At 46.3% G+C, this 21848-nt stretch overlaps 1 protein-coding gene across 2 annotated transcripts in view; it reads left to right on the plus strand.

The window, feature by feature from the left end:
* LSAMP (limbic system associated membrane protein) overlaps positions 1-21848 on the plus strand; it is a 1358048-nt gene that overhangs the window by 790812 nt on the left and 545388 nt on the right. The window lies entirely within an intron of this gene.

Raw genomic sequence — 21848 nt, forward strand, 5'->3', positions numbered from 1 at the left:
TTCCCTTCTCTGCACCTCCGTTTCCCTGGTTATAAAATGGAGACCAAAACAGTGACCTACATCACTGGGAGGCTGCGAGGCTTAATTCATTAATGTCTGCAAAGCAATCTGAGATCCTCAGATAGAAAGCTCTAGCGGAGTATTGTTATTATTTATTTTTCCCTGGAGGCAATTTTTTTTCCAAGTGGGAAAGCATCTCATAAATTTCTCAAGCGTGGAGAGAACAGGGAATGTGAAGCTTTTGCTTTGTTTCTTGACATATCCCCTTACAGCTCTGCCTGCACCCCACATTTTAACCCCGTAACCACCCTAACTCAGATCAGTGGGCTCTCTGACATGGGGGAAAGGGAGCAGAATTTTTCAAGGAACAAATGTGGGTTGGGGCAGGGAGGTGCAGCCAATTTAATCCCCTTGCGCGTGTATGTGCCCACCCTACTCTTTTCCATCCCCATTACCATAACTGGCACATGTGGCCAACGGTAAAGACACAAGACGCAACAGTAAGTAACCAAGGTGGGCACTGGGCCCGTTTCATTGCCACCAACAAAGTGAGGAAAGATGGAGTGTCTCACTAGGATGGATGACTCTGTCGAGGTCTCCCAGATGCAGCCGGCGCAGTCACTGAACGCAGTTACTGAGAGGCACATGTCTGTCAATAGCTCCACTGGCCCAGGCTCTGGGCTGTGTTCAGAGCCTCCTGATCAGTTCCCACCAAATCTCCCAGCTGCTGCGAGCTGAGCATTCCGTTAGAGATGGTGTATCCGGGGATGTTAAATTTCATAACAAAGAACAAAGGCAGACACCAAGAACGGGGGTGAACCTAGGATGCTAACCTGTGGCATGTGCTGTATTGAGAATAGGTTGGGGAGTTACCCACTTACAGCTGGGTACTTCACTGGCATGACTTTCAGTTACACTCAGGCCCTTTTATGCCACTCTGGCAGCCTAAAGGGCCCTTAATGTTTATTGAAATGCCCCCCCATCCTCCCCGGAGAATATCCTCTGTGCAAAGGGACTTCCTGGGTGGTGTGGGATTCTACGCTGGCCCTGTTCCCTGTTCCTGGCAAAGGAGTGACCAGATGGCATTGAACTACAGCATACTCTGCTTCTCAGAAGCCATGGGAAGTAGGATTTAAGTTAGAGCAACCTTGAGGCTGCTTTAACTCACATTGGGCAGGGGCAAGCAGGGCCCTGCATAGGCTCAAAATATGGGGAATGCAAAGTTGGTTTAATGCTACTAACACTCCCCACCATCCCTGGCTTAAGTGGAGCAGGTCCAGTGACTTGCCACAAGATGGACCCCATCGGACATTAGCTTCAAACTCCTCCATCCCGCACCTGCAATCACCAGGATTTGTCCTGATTGCTGGGAAGCTGGGAATTCATGCTAATAACGAGTCCTCCAGAGCGACTTTTTCTTCCCTGTGCGGCTTTTTCCCCCCTTCCATTCCCTGAGTGTTTAGCTCTGAAAAGAATAATTTATCAAATCATTTTTATTCAGTGTCGGAGGAGGAAGAAAAAGGCTGGTGAGGAAAAAAGGGCCCTTTGCTATTTTAATTGCTTTGCGGTGTACTTGTGAGAATCGAGCTGGGCTTATCAAAGCCAGCACAGCTGAGTCGCTGCCTCTCGCTAATGAGAGCTGTCATGTGACCAACCAAGGCTCCGCCGATGGACCAGATAGTGCCTCAAACCATCCAGTGGCTCAAATGCTTAGCAAGTTAATTTAAATGAGCTGTAAAGTTTAAGCGGGGGGGGAGCTTGTTTTACAAGGACTTTGGAACCAAATGAAAGGATTTGTTTATATTTATTTATCTTTTTTTTTTTTAAGTGACATAGTTGAGGCTGTGGGTTGGTTTATTTTTCTCTGATGCTAATTCATTTGTGCTTTGGAAGGGGGCGAGGGGGCGGGTGGAATAGTCCTGCTGGCTAAACAATATCATAAACTCCCCCCAACATGCCGACTTGAATTGCTGACGCTCACTCTCTTTGGTATAAGGCAGCGATGCCCAATAGGGTATGGCTACACTGCATGTGGGAGAGATCCTCCCTGCCTGGCCTGACAGATGCTTGGCTAGCTTTCCTCGAGTTAATGTGGATGTTGTGGCTCCGGAGGAGACTGTGGCTAGTCCCCCTGAGCTCAGACCCATGGAGCTGGGTGGGCTTGAGAGCCTGAACTGCCACCCAAGCTGCAATGCCCACACTGGTCAGTGTACTTGGGCTAAGAGGCTCGCTCTCAGAGACAGTGTAGGCATAGCCTTATGGGCCTGACCCTGCAGCTACTCCACAGGCAGACGTGCCATGGAAGTCAGTTTGAGATCTGTGCATGGGGCAGCTAAACAGTACGGCTCTTAGGCAGCTGTGGTGATGATGTTGGAGGCTATCTAGGATGTACCTGATGTGCTCTATGTTGGTGCTTTTGAAAGGGAGAGAATGGCAGCATTACTAAGGACCAGGCCTATTACAAAAAGGTGCCATGCGGGCTTCCTGTGCATAACTCTAGCAAAGTACCACAATCCTGACTTGCAGCCCGCCTGCAATACCAGTTCTTCACTCACCACACACAGCTCTAACACTGCCCCTCAGTCCTGCCCTGCAGCAACTCTGCTGTTCCAGTCCTGGGCTCCCCACACAACTCTGCTAAGGCACGTCACACCTGCCCTGCAGCTATTCCAGCCCTGGGCTCTCCACATGGCATTGTCCATTTCCACGCAGTTTTTACCAGCTGTGGGTCAAGTGCTGCAGGTCAGGATTTACACCAGCTGGCAATGCAATCTATTTACACCAGGATTCAACCCTGACCTGCAACACTTCCTGCTACTTTGGGTCTGGATCCTGGCACAGCTCTGCCCTGGTATTTCAACCCTGATTGACAAAGGTACTTAAGAGCCTAAACCCCAGACTAAGTTTTATGTGCCACTGCAGTCCACAAAGCTCCTGTTGAACCTTGCAGACACTTAAACTCACTCAGTGCCTAGCGATGTGTCTGCACTGCAATTAAACTCCTGTGGCTGGCCCATGTCAGCTGACTTGGGCTTGCAGGGCTCAAGCTGCAGGGCTATAAATTGCAGGGTAGATATTTGGGCTTGGCCTGGAGCCCAGGCTCTGCAGGCCTCGAGGCAATTTTATAGTCCCATAGCCCAAGCCCTACAAGCCCAACTCAGCTAACATGGGCTAGCCGCAGGTGTTTTCCCATACCCTAAGTTTTCAAGCCCAAAGTTCCCTAGGTGCCTATATTGCTGTCTCTGAGCATGAGCACTGCTGCCTCACTGTAGGCACCTATCTCCCACCTATGCCCCAGAATGATTCACGAACCAGGGGCAGATAGGCATTTGGCTGCTTGAGTTGTGTGTGTGGGCCCTATCTGGTATCCATGCTCTGAGCGTGCCTACTGCATCGGGTCCCATTCAAAATCCAGCCAGGGGAGGGATTAGAGCACTCATGTGGGAAGACCCAGATTCAATTCCCCCTCGGGAAGAGGGGGAGAAAGGATTTGAACAGAGGTTTCTCGCCTCTCAGGAGAGTGCTGCAACCACTGGGCTAAGGGATATTCTGGTGTGGCTCCTTTAGCCTCTCCTCTTGAATCTGTTCCACGGGGGATAAATACTGAAATTGTCACTAGGCCACGAGAGAGTGAGAATGGCTTTGTAGCCCAGTGGTTAGGGCACCCACCTGAGAGGTGGAAAACCTTGCGTCCAGTTCCCCAGCTCCCACCACTCTTTCATCATTTATCCACAGTGGAACAGCTTCAACAGGAGAGACCAAGGAAGCCTCATATCAGAATAGCCCAGAGGTCAGTGGGTAGAGCACGCTCCAGAGAGGTGGGAGACCCCTGTGCAAAGCCTTTCTCCTGTCCTGCCCGAAGTGGGAATTGAACCAGGCTCTCTCACATCCCAGCTGAGTGCATTACCCACTGGGCTAAATGTTTTGTAGGGGTAACACTACCACTACTTCCTCCAGCTGTTTTGTGGAGTGGGGCAGGTACCTAACTCATTCCCCCACAGGCACCTAAGCCTCCTGACTCCAGGAGACAGGTTTCTGTTTGTGGATCACAATTAGAGATAGGTGTATCTGTCTCCCTGTATCCTGGACTTAGTGCCCATATCTGTGAGAGGGGAGTGGTTTACCACATACCCCTCTTGTCAGTATCTCCCATTGCCTACCTTAGGCTTCTCCCCACCTAGCGAGCTGGCTTTGTGGATCCCAGTCCAAGGGTCTTCTCTTTCCCTATTCATTGTCTAGGGAGCCTCAGTACCTCACTCAGGCTTTGTGGATCGCAATGTTGTTCCTGTGATTTTTTTAGGTGCCTAAAGGTTAGGTGCCATGATGCTCAGCATTGCAATGCCTAAGTCCTTATGTGGGTCTGGGCCTTCAGTCCTAACTTGTAGCACCTCCTGCCACCGAACTCCACCTGGCTCTGCCAAGCTTCACAGTTCTTATCTGTAACAACACCTGCTATTCCAGTGCTGAAACCATTGCAGCACTAAATGGACCAGATCCTCAGCTGGTATAAATCAACCCTGCTGCTTTACACCCAACGAAGGGTCTGGTTCTGTGGTGGAAATTAGGGGAAGCAGAGAGTGTGAAGGAGAACACTTCAATATCTAGTATTAAAGCCTCTTTTCTATAGGACTATTCATGTCTCTTCTGTCTGTCATCCTACTTAGATTTCATATTTTTAATTAAAAACTCTGTAACTGCTATTTCTGTTATATTGTTAAACCATTGACTGAACTCTACCTGATCGCTTGTCGGTTTCTTCTGATGAAGAAGCAATGTCTTTTCTCTACAACATCAGACATTAATAAAATATGTTGGCTTTTTCTTTTTCTTTTTAAGCCTTAACTTTAAAACAGTAGTTTCATAAAAAGCTTCTCTCTCAAAAGCAGTGGTGGGACAATCTATTATTGAATGAAACAAATCAATATTAATGCAATGTGATGGCTGAGATTTGCTTGAGTAGTATTTTACATTCGTGTGTACGCTGTTAACTCTGCCTTATTAGACATGTGCAGCATAGGTGAGTTAAGGTTGCTGTGGGAACCATCATTTTTTAAAATTCTCTGACTTTTACTTGTGTAAAGTCAACCCTGAGCTAACTCGCATTAACATCATGTAATTTCCCTGCTTGAGGAAAGGGTGCCTGATCATTTCCTTTTGCATTCAGTTGCACATTCAAATGAGGGGAATTTGATTCGCATTCCCTAGCTGAAGTAGTGTAGCAACTGGCTCTCCAAAAGAGCAGCACCACCAACCATTAGCACAACACGTGGATTCGGAGTGGGGGGGTATCCATTGTGTACTGCTGCTATCCATATGCCTGGTAGCACACACACTAAAGTACAGGAGATGGGAACAGAAGCGGATGGTCTGAATCTCCACTGCCTTGTACCCTGTGGAGACATTTACACTTGTAAAAGCGCTCCTACCCTTCTGGATTGGTAAGGATTGATAGCCAGACTCCACTAGGTGTAGCACAGTGGGATATGAGTCTGGCTAAACCTTTCCCACCTTCTCCATCACCTTTCCTTCCTTCCTGCCTCTGGTGCCAATGCATTAGCTTGTTTGTAGTTGGTCTCCCTCACCATAGTGAAGAGTAATTAAGATACTGGGCCTGGCTTTCCTCTTGTACTGGTTTGACACTGGTATACTGCATTGACTGCAGTGGATTTATACTGATTTACGCTGGTGAGAGAGAGGGGAGAATCAGGCCCACTCTTTGAAGATTGGTATTGCATGAATGGTGAGATTAGTTTCTTTCTCCTCATCTCTTCCAGAAAGCACTGAGAGGAGAACAGCCAATTGCCTCTAGCCAGCATCCAAACTGTGGACAAATGGTGGCAAAATGTCTGATCACCTAAGCCACAGGGCCGATAACCTGCATATTGCCACTGATTGACTGGGATGCTACCATGTGTCCAAGAGTTTAAGGGCAGATCATCTAGTCTGACCTGTATCTCACAGGCCACCACCCAGCATCTGCCCACTAAATGCAACAACCAAACATAGACCAAAGTATTACAGCCCCCTAGGAGACTAAACTATTGTGCCCCAAAGGCAATGAGACTTGGCTGGGCTCCCCCCACCCAATCTGTACCTTCTGGGGTGCACATGCCTGAATATTGGGTGACTGGATATTTTCCACCTGATACTCAGAAACATCTGACTCACTAGATATGGTTGAGCTGTGTGCTGTTCAGCAAATGTTCACCCTTTGCCAATCAGTGTGAGATACTTCGGCCCACAGAATTAGTTTTGATAAAGTTGGACTTGAGTATCTGAACTGAAAATGAAAGTAGGCCTGGAGACTGAAATCTCTATCTGCCCACCCGGCAGTGGTGGATTATGGTAGACCAAGCTTCTTTTCAATGTGTCTCAACTGTCAAGGTGTGATATGGAAGTTTTGTCTCCATGGCCCTTTCAGCCCTTGGCTTCTATGCTGGAACTTCCAACAAGGGGGTGGGAGCAATTAGTGCTAAATGTGGTGGTGATTTGGGGTATGACGTGGATATATTTGGAACTGGGAAAACAGTGTGAATCTGGTTAAGGTTTCATGAAGTGCAGCAACATCCCTGTTTTCATGAAGGGTTATTGTTGCAATGGGTGAGTGGACTTCATGGAACACTCTTAGGTGTTTTTCACAGTTGTGAGTACTCACTTTGCCTGCATTTTCATGGATTCTGAAACCACTTGACTCTTCTTGTGTCCTTTTGTGGTTGTTTGGCTTTTTACAATCACTAGTGCAAGTGAAGTGTTGTTTGAATAACCACGGAAAGAGAATTTCTGTTGTCAAGATTCTATATTCAAGAAAATAAATTAATGTGGAGCAGAAACAGAAATAATTTATAAAAGGGAAGTTATCCAATCACTGAACAGAAAAAAATAGCATGTGATTTAGATGGCCAGTTAGCGATCATGAATATTCACAATTCTTTAATCGAATGAAAGCTCCTTTACAAGTTTTCTGGCTGAAATTTGCTCATGTAATATTAATTGAACAATGTTCCATAATAAATAAATGCATAAAAATAGTGATTTGTTCACAGACCAACTGAAAAAAGAAAGCAAAATCTACAATATAAACTATATGTAGTGAATAATCTGGCCACTTCTAGTTCTGAGCTCTCCTGCTGTGATGTCTTCAGTGAATGAATGACATAAACCTGCCTCTGGGAGAAGCAGGAATTACTTCTGTTAGGAGTGGAGGAAGAACATTGAGCTGCCACATTCTGCAAAGTTCAGGGGTGTTGGGTTCTGGGATTTGGATTTAGCTGATGATAAATATTAGCAGTCGTAAAGTTTGGCTATCTGGATTTTGGGGGTTGGTTCAGGCCCATATCCAGCTGGGAGTAGGAAGTCTGCATGTCTGTCCATACAGCTTTACCCCAAACCTCCCCAGACATAAAGAAGATATTCAATGCACATTGTCATCGCAGGACATGTAACAGCAAGACAAATTAAAACCCCAGCATTTGCAGCACTAGGGGCTACAGTTTGTTGGACACATGTGAACAGACTGTAAATAAACAGAAAAGGTCAGCGCTATCCCAGAGCTGCATATGAAATAACTGCAAATGACTGCATGCTCCAGGCCTACCTGTTTAGTTAACAAGGGGGAAAAAATCAAAATGCTGCTTCTGTAACATGTGAGAGTTCAAATCAACAGTGGTCAGAAGAGAAATACCAGGTAAAGGGTGTTGGCCATGAAAGATTGAAGCTATTTAAAAGTGAAAAGGTCTTATACAAAGTTTGGTCTGATAAATCTGGAATATAGACCTCACTTGGGCCATGTGTTAAAGGCATGGCACTTAGGGGATCTCTGAAACAGTCCAACCCGCTAGGCGTCATTCATTCAGAGACATTCACAGGACATATGCAGATTCTGTAGGTGTGAGCTGAACAGAGACATGCATGCAACATGTGCAGACACACCAGGCTCGTGCAGGAAAGAGACATGATAGAGAGACTCACGCATGTTCTGGGCACAGTCGGTACACAAATGCACAAGACTCACGTGAACGCCCTGTCCATAACCTGTATACAGATGTGCATGTACACATGGAAATGTAACCCATTCAGAGACATTCATGAATGGATATGGTAGGGGATGCATTTGAGAGCTTTGGAAACAATCCGTATGGAGAGGCATGCAGATGTTCCAACCATAATCTCAGTGCAGTGTTTGTGGCGATGGTGGGGAAGAGATTAACAAAATTTGTCAGTTGCTTCTCCCTCTTGACCTGTAAATTCCTTGGTGACTGGCCTCTGCGTGTCGTTACTCACCTATGTTAGACCCTTGCACGTAGTCCTTACTTTACTTAGTAATTACCTGACAAGTATCCTTTTAACTTCACCACGCAGCAAATTACATGGCCAATTTCCGATAACTACATGGTGATTACATGGCCCTGCACACTACCTGGTAATTATAGTCAAAGGTGTTTTTACAAAGGTTAATTTCTATGGGGCTGATGATGTCTTCCCCACCCCCTTCCATTCCTGTGCCCAGGTCTTCCCCTTCCATGCACCGGTCTCAGCCTTTTCCACAGCACACTCTGTTCCCTTGGAGTCCGTGGAGGGCCCTCTGCAGGTCCAAGGATCTGCATGGGGGGAGAGGGCAGCTGGGAGTGGATGTGCATCACTCCCCTACTGCCATTCCTGACCCCCCCCCCCCACACACACACACAGAGCTACTGGGCAGTCCTAAGGGCTACTGCAGACAGAGGGGTCTCTGACACTGAGGCGGTATTGGAGCCGCATTGCTAAGGAAGGGGGCCAGAGTTGCACAGGCCTCTGCTGATCTCCCCGGATGTATGAGTTTTGTGGCGGGGAGGTCTGGGGGGCTAAGGGTCCAATCCTATTCTGCAGGGTGTGGCGGCAGCAACCCCGCCCGCCCTTGACTGAACAATGGGGGGAGAATGTATCCCCTTGTGTGGTTTCCTTGCCAGGGGGGATGATGGGATCTTATGTAACTTGCAGTTTTTAGCTCTTCTGTTCAGATTCTGCTCTAGGAGAGAGAATGCCTCTCTCTACACCGGTTACAAATCTCTACTCTGTTATCACAAGGCAGTTACTATCTAATCACACAGTTTTTATTGCAAAACACCCTGCCATGCCCGATGCTTTAACAGGCCGTATTAGGGAAATAATAACAAAGCAATTCAGAATGCTGGCCTCATAGCTACTGGGTAATTTAGTGACCAGGCTGTTCTGTAATTTCTTTGTCAATATGGCTCTGTGGATTTGGCTGGGAAGAACTGTCAATTTTTCAGTGATTATGGACTGTGCATTGAACTGTGAAAGGAGTTGGTGGGTCTCTACCATTCTCCCTGGACATGCCTCTGCCTCACAAAGTTGGCACTAATCTCCCAGCACAACTGGTACTAATTGGTATCCTTGATGGCGTTCTCAGGAAAGAGGTCAAGGAGCAAAAAGGTCCTGGTGGCTGAATTCTCCTCTAGCCCCTAGAAGTGATCTCTCTACATCAGGGATGAGGAACGTGTCTGGCGGTGTGAGGACACTGTAAGTTACGGAGTGAAATGCTGGCTCCACTGAAGTCAATGGCAGAACTTCCATTTACCTCCCTGGGGCCAGGATTCCGCCTGGAGTCTCTAAAGTGCAGCAGCTTTTGCCAGCACTAATATTTTTTAAGAGAAAATCAAAGGATGCACTCTGTGTTTGTTTCACTCTGCCAGCGCCCTGTATGGACAGCACAGTACGAGTGGCCGCGTGCTCTCAGGGCTCACCAATTCCAGCTTTACCGTGGTGGGTGCATGTTGAAGCCAGGAGGGGACTGATTAAAAAAGGATGGACTTCTGCAGTAGCTGCTGCAAAATAACATTTGCCTACCAAAGAAGGATTGTGAGTAAAGAGGTGGTGTGTGTGTATGCGAGCGAGAGAGAGTGGGAGTGTTGCAGTGTTATAGAGTGTGTATGGGAGAGAGAACATGAAAGAGTGAGGCGGTGTGTCAGAGAGTAAGTGTTTGTGAGACTGAGTGTATATAAGAGTGTTGGGGGCGGGGGAGGGAGATGCGTGTATCGGGGGTATTCATCCATTGCTGTGTGAGGCTGAGGTGTGCAGAAACATGATGTGTGCTGCGCTAATGATTGATCTTCCCTTGTGACCATCATTTTTTTGTTGGTTGCCTGCGCCTTTTAGTAGCAATGCAGCAGAGAAGGAGAAAGGGAAGCATCCTCCTGGAGACTGCTCTATGTCAGCCTCAATAACCATCACAATACACAGTGCGAGGGAGCGCAAAGCAGCCTAATTGAGAGGCATATGTTGAAAAGGAAGCCAGTGGCCACAGCTTGGGCCTTTGACCAAAGGGACTGTTAGAAGAGTTTTGTGTAGTTAGGTAGACAGGAATGGCTTGGCTAAAGAGTCGAGGAGACAAATCTTGGGCTGCCTAGATAGAGCCTCTTCACTAGGTGTCGTGGATGGGGTGAAGTTCCCCTCCATTCGGTGGGGAAAAGCTCTTCCCTATTCCCTAGTCTGAAAGCTGTCAGTGTGTTCTGCTGGGCCTGCACTGGCCCCTCTGCTGCCTCAACTGTGGGCAAGTGGACTCAGTGCCTGTTCCTGTTGTGTCTCCTGGCCAGTTGTGTTCAGTCAGCGAAGCCTCCGGTGATGTCAATTATACATCTGCAGGCACAGGGAGGGCTGAGCCAGGGGCTAGAGAAGGAGAGAGCCTGCAGGCTTGTAGCGCCTTCCTCCGAAGCCCTCAGGCACCTGGGAAACAAAGCCTTGGCCATGAATAAAAACCTGCCTGACACATCCCTCTGGTGCCTAATCCCGTGCCTCGGCTGGAGCAGAGGGGTGTTGTGGGGCTGCTAGGAGAATGCAAATGCAAGTGTCTCGCCTTGTTCTTCAGGCCTCAGAGGTAGTGCAGGAGGCCAAACAGCTCTTCCTGGAGAGCCGCAAATTGACACTGGCATGCATGCACATGTGCTCATCTACACCCCACGCACATCTGCACGTCACACACATCCCACCTGAGCTTCAAAAGGCAGGTACGCTCACACCCACATGTCTGCACTCTAGCACGCGCACACACAACAGCCTCACATGTGAAATCCATACATCATGCACCCCTCGATGGCACATACACTCACACACTCGTGCACACTCAAACACACAGATGCATGTGGTAGCTTATGTGCAGCCCCTTGCAGACTTTAACTTGTATGAACGCATGCACATTTGATGGTACACACACTCAGGTGCCTGCAGACAATTGCACACTGACACATACACACACACATGTTCAGACTGGTGCACATGCATTTGGTGATACACATCCCCACTCTATCTGCTGATTCAAAGACAGGAAAAGATAAAAGGATTCAGGTGGGTGGGAATGAAAGAAAGAGCAATTCCCTTCAGTTTGTTTGAGCTTCACTGGAATGCGCTTCTGTTTAGTAGGTCCAATTTTCTCCTAAAATAACCAAAGAGGTTGTTGCTGCATTGCATTTCCCCCTCTCCCTTCTCTCGCCTCCTCTGATCTGGGAAGAAAGGGGAAATACCAGAGCAGGCCTGCGAATAGCCCAGGTATCTGAAGAGAAATATAAGAACTGGGCCACTGTCCTGGGTTCTGAGGGAGGAGCACATGTTTTCCAGCAGAGAAGCTTGGAGCATGACCCTTGAGATAAGTACCCATGTGCTTTGGGAGGATGAAGTCTGTCTGGAAGTATGTCTAAGGGAAATTTGCAGTGGTGGAGGAGATAAACGTTTTGCAAAGGAAAGCTTCTTGCTTAATCTTGATGTGAAAGTTGGGTCAGAGGTGTAGGAAAGAAGAGGGCTCAGTGGTTAGGGCCCTGTTCTGGGAGCTGGGAGACCCTAGCTCAATTCCCTGCTGTGCCACAGAATTCCTCTGTGACCTTAGGAAAGTCACTTTGGCCCAGAGCCTCACAAGTATTTTTAGGCTCCTAACATCCACTTGTTTCAGAGGAAGTCAGGAGCTTAAATACCTTTGAGGATCTGAGCCACTGGGTCTCAGCTCTCAGTCTGTAAAATGGGGATGATAGCACTTCCCTACCTCGTGGGGGTGTTGTGAGGATAAAACATTAGCAACTGTGAGGCGCTCAGATCCTATGGCAATGGGAGCCATATAAGCACTTAAAACAGAAAGTATCCCTCTAAGATTACCCTAACCTGAGACCCCATCACTGCTGGAGGTTCGTCTAGTGGTCCAACATTAACGTGAGCAATCCAACAGGGACTATTTCTTATTCTGTGTTTCTACAGGGCCTAGCGCAATGAGGGCCTATTCTTGTTTGGCTCCTAGGCCCTATTATATTAAATAATAGTAATAATAATGTACTGGCTAATAAAAGAGCATTAACCCAATAGCTGCATGCCTGGAGTTACGTCCACAATATACTACAAGGGAGCAATTCTTGTGGATATCAAGAATTGCCCTCTGTGGTGTGCTGTGGAGTAAGCACACAGAGACGCACCGAATAAATGCCCTTTTATTAACTGAGCTCCAGGGCTCTGCGGTGCATTCTAACAGCTGGTGCACTAGACTAACCTCTAGCCCGTCTCGTTTCTCAGGATACCGACTATTAAAGGGGCACATTGTTACACCTCTCACCCAGTGCACACACACGTATCAGACAGAGCAGTCCCCATAACTTGTAGTGTTTGAGAGTAGTGAGAGGACCTAGGTACTCAGGAAACAATTAAAATAGGTTATACATTGTTTATCTAGTCTCATATCCTGTCTCTGCGGTGGCCAGTGACAGATGAATCAGTGGCAGGTGGAAAACCCTCATACCACATTGAAATATGGAATATATAGCAGGCGATATTTTTACACTCCACGCAGTTAGAAATCAGCCTGCGGCCTGAAACACCAAGACTAGTAGCGTAGGGTTTTGTTATCCTAGCTAGCATAATTGGTGATGCTGATCTTATTCATATATTGTCAGTGTCTAATCCTTTTCAAAAGCATTTTAACATATTTTGTTCAGTAAGGCAGTAGTGAGTTTCTCACATAACTAAATATACAGTGTGTTGCACAGAAGCGCACTTGTTGCCTTTAAAGTCTCACTGAGTGCCTTCTCATCCGTTATGGGTCATGTTGAATATAAGCATCCACATAGTCCTGGAAATGCTGTAGCTACCCCAGTTCTCAGAGTGGCACAAGGCAGCCAGCATATTTCTGTAACTTTGCCTGGAGGAGGGGAATGGAACAGTGTTCTCTGTAACTTCACAGTGTTCACGACTGCTATAAAGAGTTCCACAGCCAGAAAACTACTTCTCCTTTCCCCCACTTCTCTCTCTCTGTTTGGATAGTTATAATAGCTTCAGTGGCGTTTGAATTCAAGCTTTGAATATTCCATGACCAAACCACTGAAGATCCAAAAAGAATTGGTTTTTATGCCTGAGATGCTGGGCTTTAGAGAGCCAGGTGACGCGTTCTGCCAAGAGAGGAAATGGGTCAGACTGAAGGTAGCCTGGGAATATCAGCAGACCCTGAGTTCTGGTGGAGAGAGTTGGTGAAGGGTGGGTGGCGGGACTGATTAGTTACCCTACTGGCTTGTGTATTAAGAATTTACTGGGAACTCTGTGTCCAGGGCACTGTGCAAATCTAAATGCAACCAGGGCTGGCCCCAGGTTTCTTGGTGCCCTGGATGAAAATGTTTTTCATTGATTGCAATTGGATGTGTAGTTCCAAACACCTGGTCCATGATCATTAAAACAAGCAGCAATAAGGAGAGGATTTGTGACAGGATCATAATGGCAGTCAGAATAACACATGTAAATTCTGCCTGCGTGCCTAGATCATGTGCAAAATGCAGCTGGCTAGCATGGAGACTTGCCTGAAGAATGTTGTGGCACGCGTGTGCTCCTTGTGGAAAATAGTCCTTATAGATCTGGCTCTGCCATTCTTAAGGCTTCAGACAGTGCACCCCAACATTACAGTCACTGAGTACAGGGATCTCACTGGGGCTCAGCAGTGCCTACTTCCTGTTCTTAACTGTGGGACGACTATAGGAGAATCCCCCGTAGGTTACTCGGTGGAGTTTTGCTTGGGAGGGTTAGCAAAGCTTTTTTCCCCACACATTGCCTCGATACATAGTCAGTCCATGTCCATGACAGGTTTATTTTCTTATCAAGCCCACAAGAGACTTGCGTGACCAGGTGGAATGAAAATCTGTTCTTTTAATGTATTTAGTCTGAGGCTAGTCATTTCTCTCTCTTGCTGTCTCTTTGCCCCTTTCCCTCTCCTCTCCATTTCACGGTTTCTCTCTGCACTGCCTATTTTTCTCTCATTCCTTTCCTTCTCCCCCCTTTGTCCTTTCTTGAGACAGCAGTTTGATTATCTTTCCAGTGCTTTGATCCTGCCATGGGGCAGACACGTAACCTTGTCTCTCTCCTTCCTGGAGACACTGGAAGGGCAGAAAGGAAATACCTGAGGATAGAAGGTAATGATTTAATACTATTTATTATCTAATACTATTTATTATCTAGCTTGCTGTTGCCCACCTCCCATTTATCTTTCATCAAAGGCAGGACATATTTGTCCATTTTGTTTTCTTGCAACTTTGTTATGTTTTGGATTTTGTTGAGCGACTGGAAGGAGGGTGATGTAGGGATGTGTTGAGGAAGCAAGAGAGGGAGGGGAGGCGAGAGGAGGACTGGATGGATAGATGGATGGATCGTCAGAGAGGAATAAAGTTTTATAGAAAATCTTTCCAAGTGCAAGCAAATAAGATTCTGAATTTGTACATTACAGACAATCTGTAATAATCTTTTGGTCTTTAGTTTCTGAAAAGTAGGCCACGCTGATTCAACCCTGATGAGTATGGGATCCCAGGGGAAGCTCTCATGTCTCTTCAAAGGACTCTGGGGACATGAGCACATTTCCCCATTGATTATACCTGAGTTTCCATCTGGCGAGAGGCTTGGAATAAGTTCCGGTGTGACCTTTCCACATTTAGCACATACAAAAAGATAGCTCTGTATTGATACAGTATATACAGGGAGTGTGAGTGCGTGTGCATGTGTGTGCATACACACAGTGATGCATTCAGGCAGGCACAGACACAGTTGGGCCCTGCACTACTGTGCAAATTGGGAAAGAAGGTCTATGGGGCCTTCCCTCCCCACTTAGGCCCCAACCACAAAGGGAGCAAGGAGGACAGGGTGAAGGTGGAATCATCCCCCCTTGCCAATCAGTGGAGCTGAGGTGGCCTATGTGGCGTGCATGCTGCACCCTTTCTAAGGGTGGCAGAGCAGCTCCACTGAAGCCAGAGCTGGGCTAGGCTGTAGCTTCATTAGAAATTCTGGCTAAGTCATCCAGACCTCATCCAGGGGCTCCTGCTGCAGCATGCACCTCCTTCCCCAACCTGAACGGTGGTATAAAGCCACCACCTGCCCTAATGTATTAACTAACACATTTATCCATTAAGACAGGTCTGGAACATCTTACCTATGCTGAGCTAATGTTGTTATAAGAACCTTAGCGTCTGCATTCCCCGACTGTTCGTGCTTTTAACAGCATCAGCTTCACACTGAATTCACAAAGGCTTTTTTTTTTCCATTTCATCCCCTTGGTGTAGGTCTGTTGTTGCTGTTTCTTTGTTTTCAAATAAAAGATCAAAAAGAAATTGCCTCCACTTATCCCACTCATGGCCCCCGTTTGGCTCTGAAGTTCACGCCTCTTGGAGAGGAGTGTAGAAGGAGAAAGGTCCCATCTTTGCTGCTACTCTGGCTTGGCTTGAGACAAGGCGACAGGGATTGCTGTGTCAGAATCACTGGTCCAGTCTTGAATCAGTCCAGCAGCCAGGAAATGGTATTCCAATTCCAGTGGAGCAGAGTAGGGACGTTGTTCCATACATAGAGGGCAGGACGTTGCAGAGTTCCTTGTGTGAGAAAAAGATGAATGGCATCTGCAGACTGAATTGGTAGAGTCGAGCATAGGGAGCTCAGGTTTTTACGCTTTCAACAACAAGGCTCAGTGTTTTAACACCAATGCACTTTGGTGAGTTGTGATGGCACCTGGATCTCTGGATCGCAAAAAATGAGCCACTACTGCCTGAGCTAAAAAGTCCGGCTCTACTAGCATTTTTACAGGTTTTATTGGGATTTCTTTTCTCTATCCATCTGTATAACTAGCTGCCATAGGGATTGATTCTGCACCCATTGATGTTGTCGGGAAAGCTCCCGTTGACTTCAGTGGACAGGATAAGGCACTTAGTTACTATGGGTCCCGCTGTTTAGGGCTCAAGGGGATCAATAAAATCTTATGCCCATGTCCAAAAATATCTTTACAATGCATTAAAAATGTCCTGACTTGGAAGTCTTATATCTTGGATCTTTCAATATGAGACACAAGTGCTGTGTCCCCCATTTGGAAACAGGGGATCTCCCCTTGACCATGGAATAAAGCTCCCATGTCTAGCCAAGCTTAACAATACTGGTGGTGCAGGACTGGGCATCAGACCTGGGTCATTTGGGGGGTATAAGGAAACATTTTTATTTATTTTTTTTGGTGAAAGGCTTATATTTTCTTACACAGTTGTTTGAAGAATACATTAAAACACTTTCAAAATAATTCCTAACATACCTTTTTTCTCTAAAATGTACAACTTCCTTAAATGTCTGCAAAAAATCTAGCACATAATAAGCACTACCATAAACAACTATTAATAATAATAACAGGCCACATGTTCAGCATCAGATGCAATGGTTGCACCTGCAAAAGCCCACATTTGTATGCACAAACTGGAATTTCCATATGCACATCTGATAACTATGCACTTAATTACCCAGTTGTATATATATTTGCCTGATCTGAGCATGTAGATTCTGTTTTGCCCACATAAACCTGAGGTACAGTGGGTGCAAATACAATTGGTAACCCCAGGAGAAATGACGACGGGACAGCCTGAGGTCATGAAAACCACTCCAATCATCCCTTCGCCTCCAAAGCAGTTAGAATGGAACAGTCAGTTTTCACAGGAGTTTTTTTATGTACCATGTTAGAACTCCTGTAACGTCGGACATGGCTGGCCTTCATGCTTCTCGGTGGTCTCCTTAGCAGGCTGCAGACAGTTAACGCTCTCTCCTCCTACCTCACCAACGCCCCTTCAAAGAGAAAATTAGATCAAAGTTTTATCATTTCCTTGTGTTGGAGAGTAACACATGCCAGGATTAATAGGTCTCAATTTTTCAGAAATATTAAAATTTGCTCCCTATTGTCAGGACAATAAATCTTTTGCCCTGCAAGTTCATCTTGCGCTGGGAGAGACGGAGCGATTGCTGACCCCAATTACACAATTAAATCTTTGAAATAATACTGTTTGATATTAAACAATTACATTTCTCATAAGAAAATATCACCATTCTCTTGCCAGCCAAGAGATTATTAATAATGCATCTACACAGATCCGATTGTGTGTTAATAATGAATGTCTACAAAACCTTATAAGCTGTTAATACTGCATGTACCCACAAAGCTCTATAGGAGGCTAAAGTACACCCATAAGGTACTCCCCCTCCATGCAATTCTCAAATATTGCATTCCATTCTAGGCACCTTATTACCAGATTTGGAGAAAGTACAGATTTGAGTAACAGTAACGATGAGAGGGCTGAAGAGATTGATCTGAGGCTAAGGATTATCGCATGGCTAACAGACTACGAAAGTGTGGGGCGATCATGATAGTCCCCAAGGAGGTAAACGCCAAGGGGCTGATGTGAAACCCATTGAAGGCAATGGGATTTCTCTCCACTAACCTGATTGGACTTTGGACCCAGGCCTCCGAGGGAGAGGGGATACATGTCTCTAGCTAAGAGGAAGAAGGTTGCATTGTGAAAAGAAAAAGGTAGGTTGACTATCAGGAAGAACTTCTTGACACTGAGATCTATTACGCTGTGAAATAATCTCTCCAGGGAATTGGTGGGAGCCCAAGCCCTCACAATAGTTAAAACCTGTATGGACAAAGCACTAGAAAATGTTTCTACTCCCAGGCTCCCAAACGGTCTTTTCCATCTCTGATGTCTGTGATTCTGTTACTGCTGTATACGTGTGCAAACCCTATTCAAAGTTAATACCAGCTAACAAACATCCCTGGCATTTTAATAATAACATCACATGCCTTCTAAACCCTCCAGGATGCTAAACAGTGTGAGCCTTCAAATCTATGCCCGATGCTACAATATTAAGTGCTTCAATCCTCTATGGGATGATGATAATATGTGTCTACACATCGCTATAGGATGGTATTAATTCAAACCTACACAAGTGAGGTAACCCTATGGTTACAGCATGGTGTTTTCTTTTTTCCCTCACTGGTCCCTCATCACTGCAGTACAGGAAGCCTCTCTCTCTACTGTCAAGTAGTATTTTGGATTGTGTTGAAGCATGAGCCCCAAGATTACAGCCCCGTTCATTACAGAACAGGCAGGTTTCTCCTGCTGCCTTGGTGTGTGGCTACTATCACAATGGAGCTTGCTGTGCTGCACTTTTAGCCCTTTCCTGTTTTCATGGCACTGCTTTCTGGATCTAGTGATGGCTCGCTTGGCAAGGCAATTGGACCCAGGCGTAAGGTGCTCCCTGTTGCTGAGTTCAGCTGTGACTGGAACACCTCATCGTCCCAAGTATTCACACCGACATGTCTGCCTCTGGCCAGCAGACACCATGTTCATAGGAAGCCTTCTTCTGAGACAGGCTGATAAGGAAATCACACAAATGAGCTCTACTGTGTGTGCAGTGCTATTTCTACAGGTACGTGGCTTCTGGATAACTTAGCCCTAGGCCAGAAGAGTAAAGAAACTAGACCAGATAGGTGTCCTAAGCAGAGACGTGTACGCTGTGGGTTAATAATGAGAGGACTATAACCTCCAGCTATGAAACACCCCGGTTGTGTTCTGTTTCTATGAATATTGTAGTGAACATACTGACTGGCAGGAATGGTCATGGGAACAGTGAATTTTATGTAATTCTTTGAGACTATTTGCAGGAAGCCAAATTTGAACTCCTAAAAGGAAATTTTCTCTGTGGAAGTCCAATTCGAAAGGTTACTCAGAAAACAGAAACGTGCAATAGGATGTACAACATATGTTCACTCATCATGTAGCCAGTGCAGCTCAAAATTGTACATACTGACTGCTCATGGACAAACTACAGACTAAGAATTCTTTACAGAGGCTAGTCAGGAAGTAATTGCAAACGACAAATAAATTTGGGAACATTACAAACTGCTTGTGGACAATTCACGAACAGACACAGAGGCAAAATTAATCATATAAATTATTCACAATGAATGAGTCTCTCAGCTCTAATTAAAGCCCTGTAGGGTGTTAATAATACATGCCCTCAAAACCACAAACAGAATACTATAACCAAAAGTCTCTGCCTGTGTCTGTATTATGGATGCTCCTTGCCTATGAGAGGAATATGTATTGGTGCTGGCAGTGTTGTGATTTATCTGTATCTGACTACCATTTTCTAAATAGTGGTTCGGGACTATTTAGAAAAACTGGACGTGCACAAGTCCATGGGGCCGGATGCGCTGCATCCGAGGGTGCTAAAGGAGTTGGCGGGTGAGATTGCAGAGCCATTAGCCATTATTTTTGAAAACTCATGGCGATCGGGGGAGGTCCCAGATGACTGGAAAAAGGCTAATGTAGTGCCCATCTTTAAAAAAGGGAAGAAGGAGGATCCGGGGAACTACAGGCCAGTCAGCCTCACCTCAGTCCCTGGAAAAATTATGGAGCAGGTCCTCAAGGAATCAATTATGAAACATTTAGAGGAAAGGAAAGTGATCAGGAACAGTCAGCATGGATTCACGAAGGGGAAGTCGTGCCTGACTAACCTAATTGCCTTCTATGAGGAGATAACTGGCTCTGTGGATGAGGGGAAAGCAGTGGATGTGTTATTTCTTGACTTTAGCAAAGCTTTTGATACTGTCTCCCACAGTATTCTTGCCACCAAGTTAAAGAAGTATGGGCTGGATGAATGGACTGTAAGGTGGATAGAAAGCTGGCTAGATCGTCGGGCTCAACGGGTAGTGATCAATGGCTCCATGTCTAGTTGGCAGCCGGTTTCAAGTGGAGTGCCCCAAGGGTCGGTCCTGGGGCCGGTTTTGTTTAATATCTTTATTAATGATCTGGAGGATGGTGTGGACTGCACTCTCAGCAAGTTTGCAGATGACACTAAACTAGGAGGCGTGGTAGATACACTAGAGGGTAGGGATCGGATACAGAGGGACCTAGACAAATTAGAGGATTGGGCAGAAAAAAACCTGATGAGGTTCAACAAGGACAAGTGCAGAGTCCTGCACTTAGGACGGAAGAATCCCATGCACTGCTACAGACTAGGGACCGAATGGCTAGGTAGCAGTTCTGCTGAAAAGGACCTAGGGGTCACAGTGGACGAGAAGCTGGATATGAGTCAACAGTGTGCTCTTGTTGCCAAGAAGGCTAACGGCATTTTGGGCTGTATAAGTAGGGGCATTGCCAGCAGATCGAGGAACGTGATCGTTCCCCTTTATTCGACATTGGTGAGGCCTCATCTGGAATACTGTGTCCAGTTTTGGGCCCCACACTACAAGAAGGATGTGGAAAAATTGGAAAGAGTCCAGCGGAGGGCAACAAAAATGATTAGGGGTCTGGAGCATATGACTTATGAGGAGAGGCTGAGAGAACTGGGATTGTTTAGTCTCCAGAAGAGAAGAATGAGGGGGGATTTGATAGCAGCCTTCAACTACCTGAAGGGGGGTTCCAAAGAGGATGGAGCTCGGCTGTTCTCAGTGGTGGCAGATGACAGAACAAGGAGCAATGGTCTCAAGTTGCGGTGGGGGAAGTCCAGGTTGGATATCAGGAAAAACTATTTCACTAGGAGGGTGGTGAAACACTGGAATGCGTTACCTAGGGAGGTGGTGGAGTCTCCTTCCTTGGAGGTTTTTAAGGCCCGGCTTGACAAAGCCCTGGCTGGGATGATTTAGCTGGGAATTGGTCCTGCTTTGAGCAGGGGGTTGGACTAGATGACCTCTTGAGGTCCCTTCCAACTCTGATATTCTATGATTCTATGATTCTATGATTCTACCAGGCTTGAGGGTCAATGACAGCTACAGTGGTCAAAGCTCCTCATTACCTTTTTTTTTTTTTTTGTAATTTAAGAGTGCGGTGGTTAATTGTGGCAGGAATTTTCATGGGTGTTTGTAGAGCACAGGTTTGCTCCCTTAAATGCTTGGGTCTGTTTCTTTTCCAGCCCTTGAGGCCTTCCAAGTGGAACACTTATAACGTTGTCTTTGCTTCTTTGAAGTTGGTCAGGCTTTTTTTTTTTTTGTCCTTTTAAGTATTTTCTTGAGTGCTTTAGGGGAATTTTTCAGATGTGTATGAAACCAAAGGACTAAGGGCCTGATCTAAAGCCCATTGGAATCATTGAAAAGACTTCCATTGACTTTGATGGGCCTTGGATCAGGCCCTAAAAGTACTCACCATGGCTAGGTATACTGTGAGCAGTAAGCCTGCCTCACATAGTTCTTACAGTGCCCCGGAGTCTTCACCCACAGCCTCCCCGTCCACCACCACCTCCCAGCTATTCCAGTCTTGGGCTCCCCACGCTCAGCTCTAGTGTGAACTGTTGGGTGGTGCCTTCTTAGGGGACATTGCTGTAAGAGGCACCACTCTCAGATGTCAGTAGCACAAAGATGGGTTTTAAAGAGGGATCTTCCTGTGAGGTATGCTGATGCCAGATAGTAGCAGGGCATTTGTAAGATATCTGGTGGGACACCCTGATGGTGGGTGTAGAAACCCAATGCCTTATGCATCCTGAGTGCTTTTATCATTGTGATTTGTAAAGAACCCATGAGTTTATAATATGGCAGTATGGTCTGGGTG

Source organism: Chrysemys picta, chromosome 1 (assembly GCF_011386835.1).
Source record: "Chrysemys picta bellii isolate R12L10 chromosome 1, ASM1138683v2, whole genome shotgun sequence".
Lineage (NCBI taxonomy): Eukaryota > Metazoa > Chordata > Testudines > Emydidae > Chrysemys > Chrysemys picta.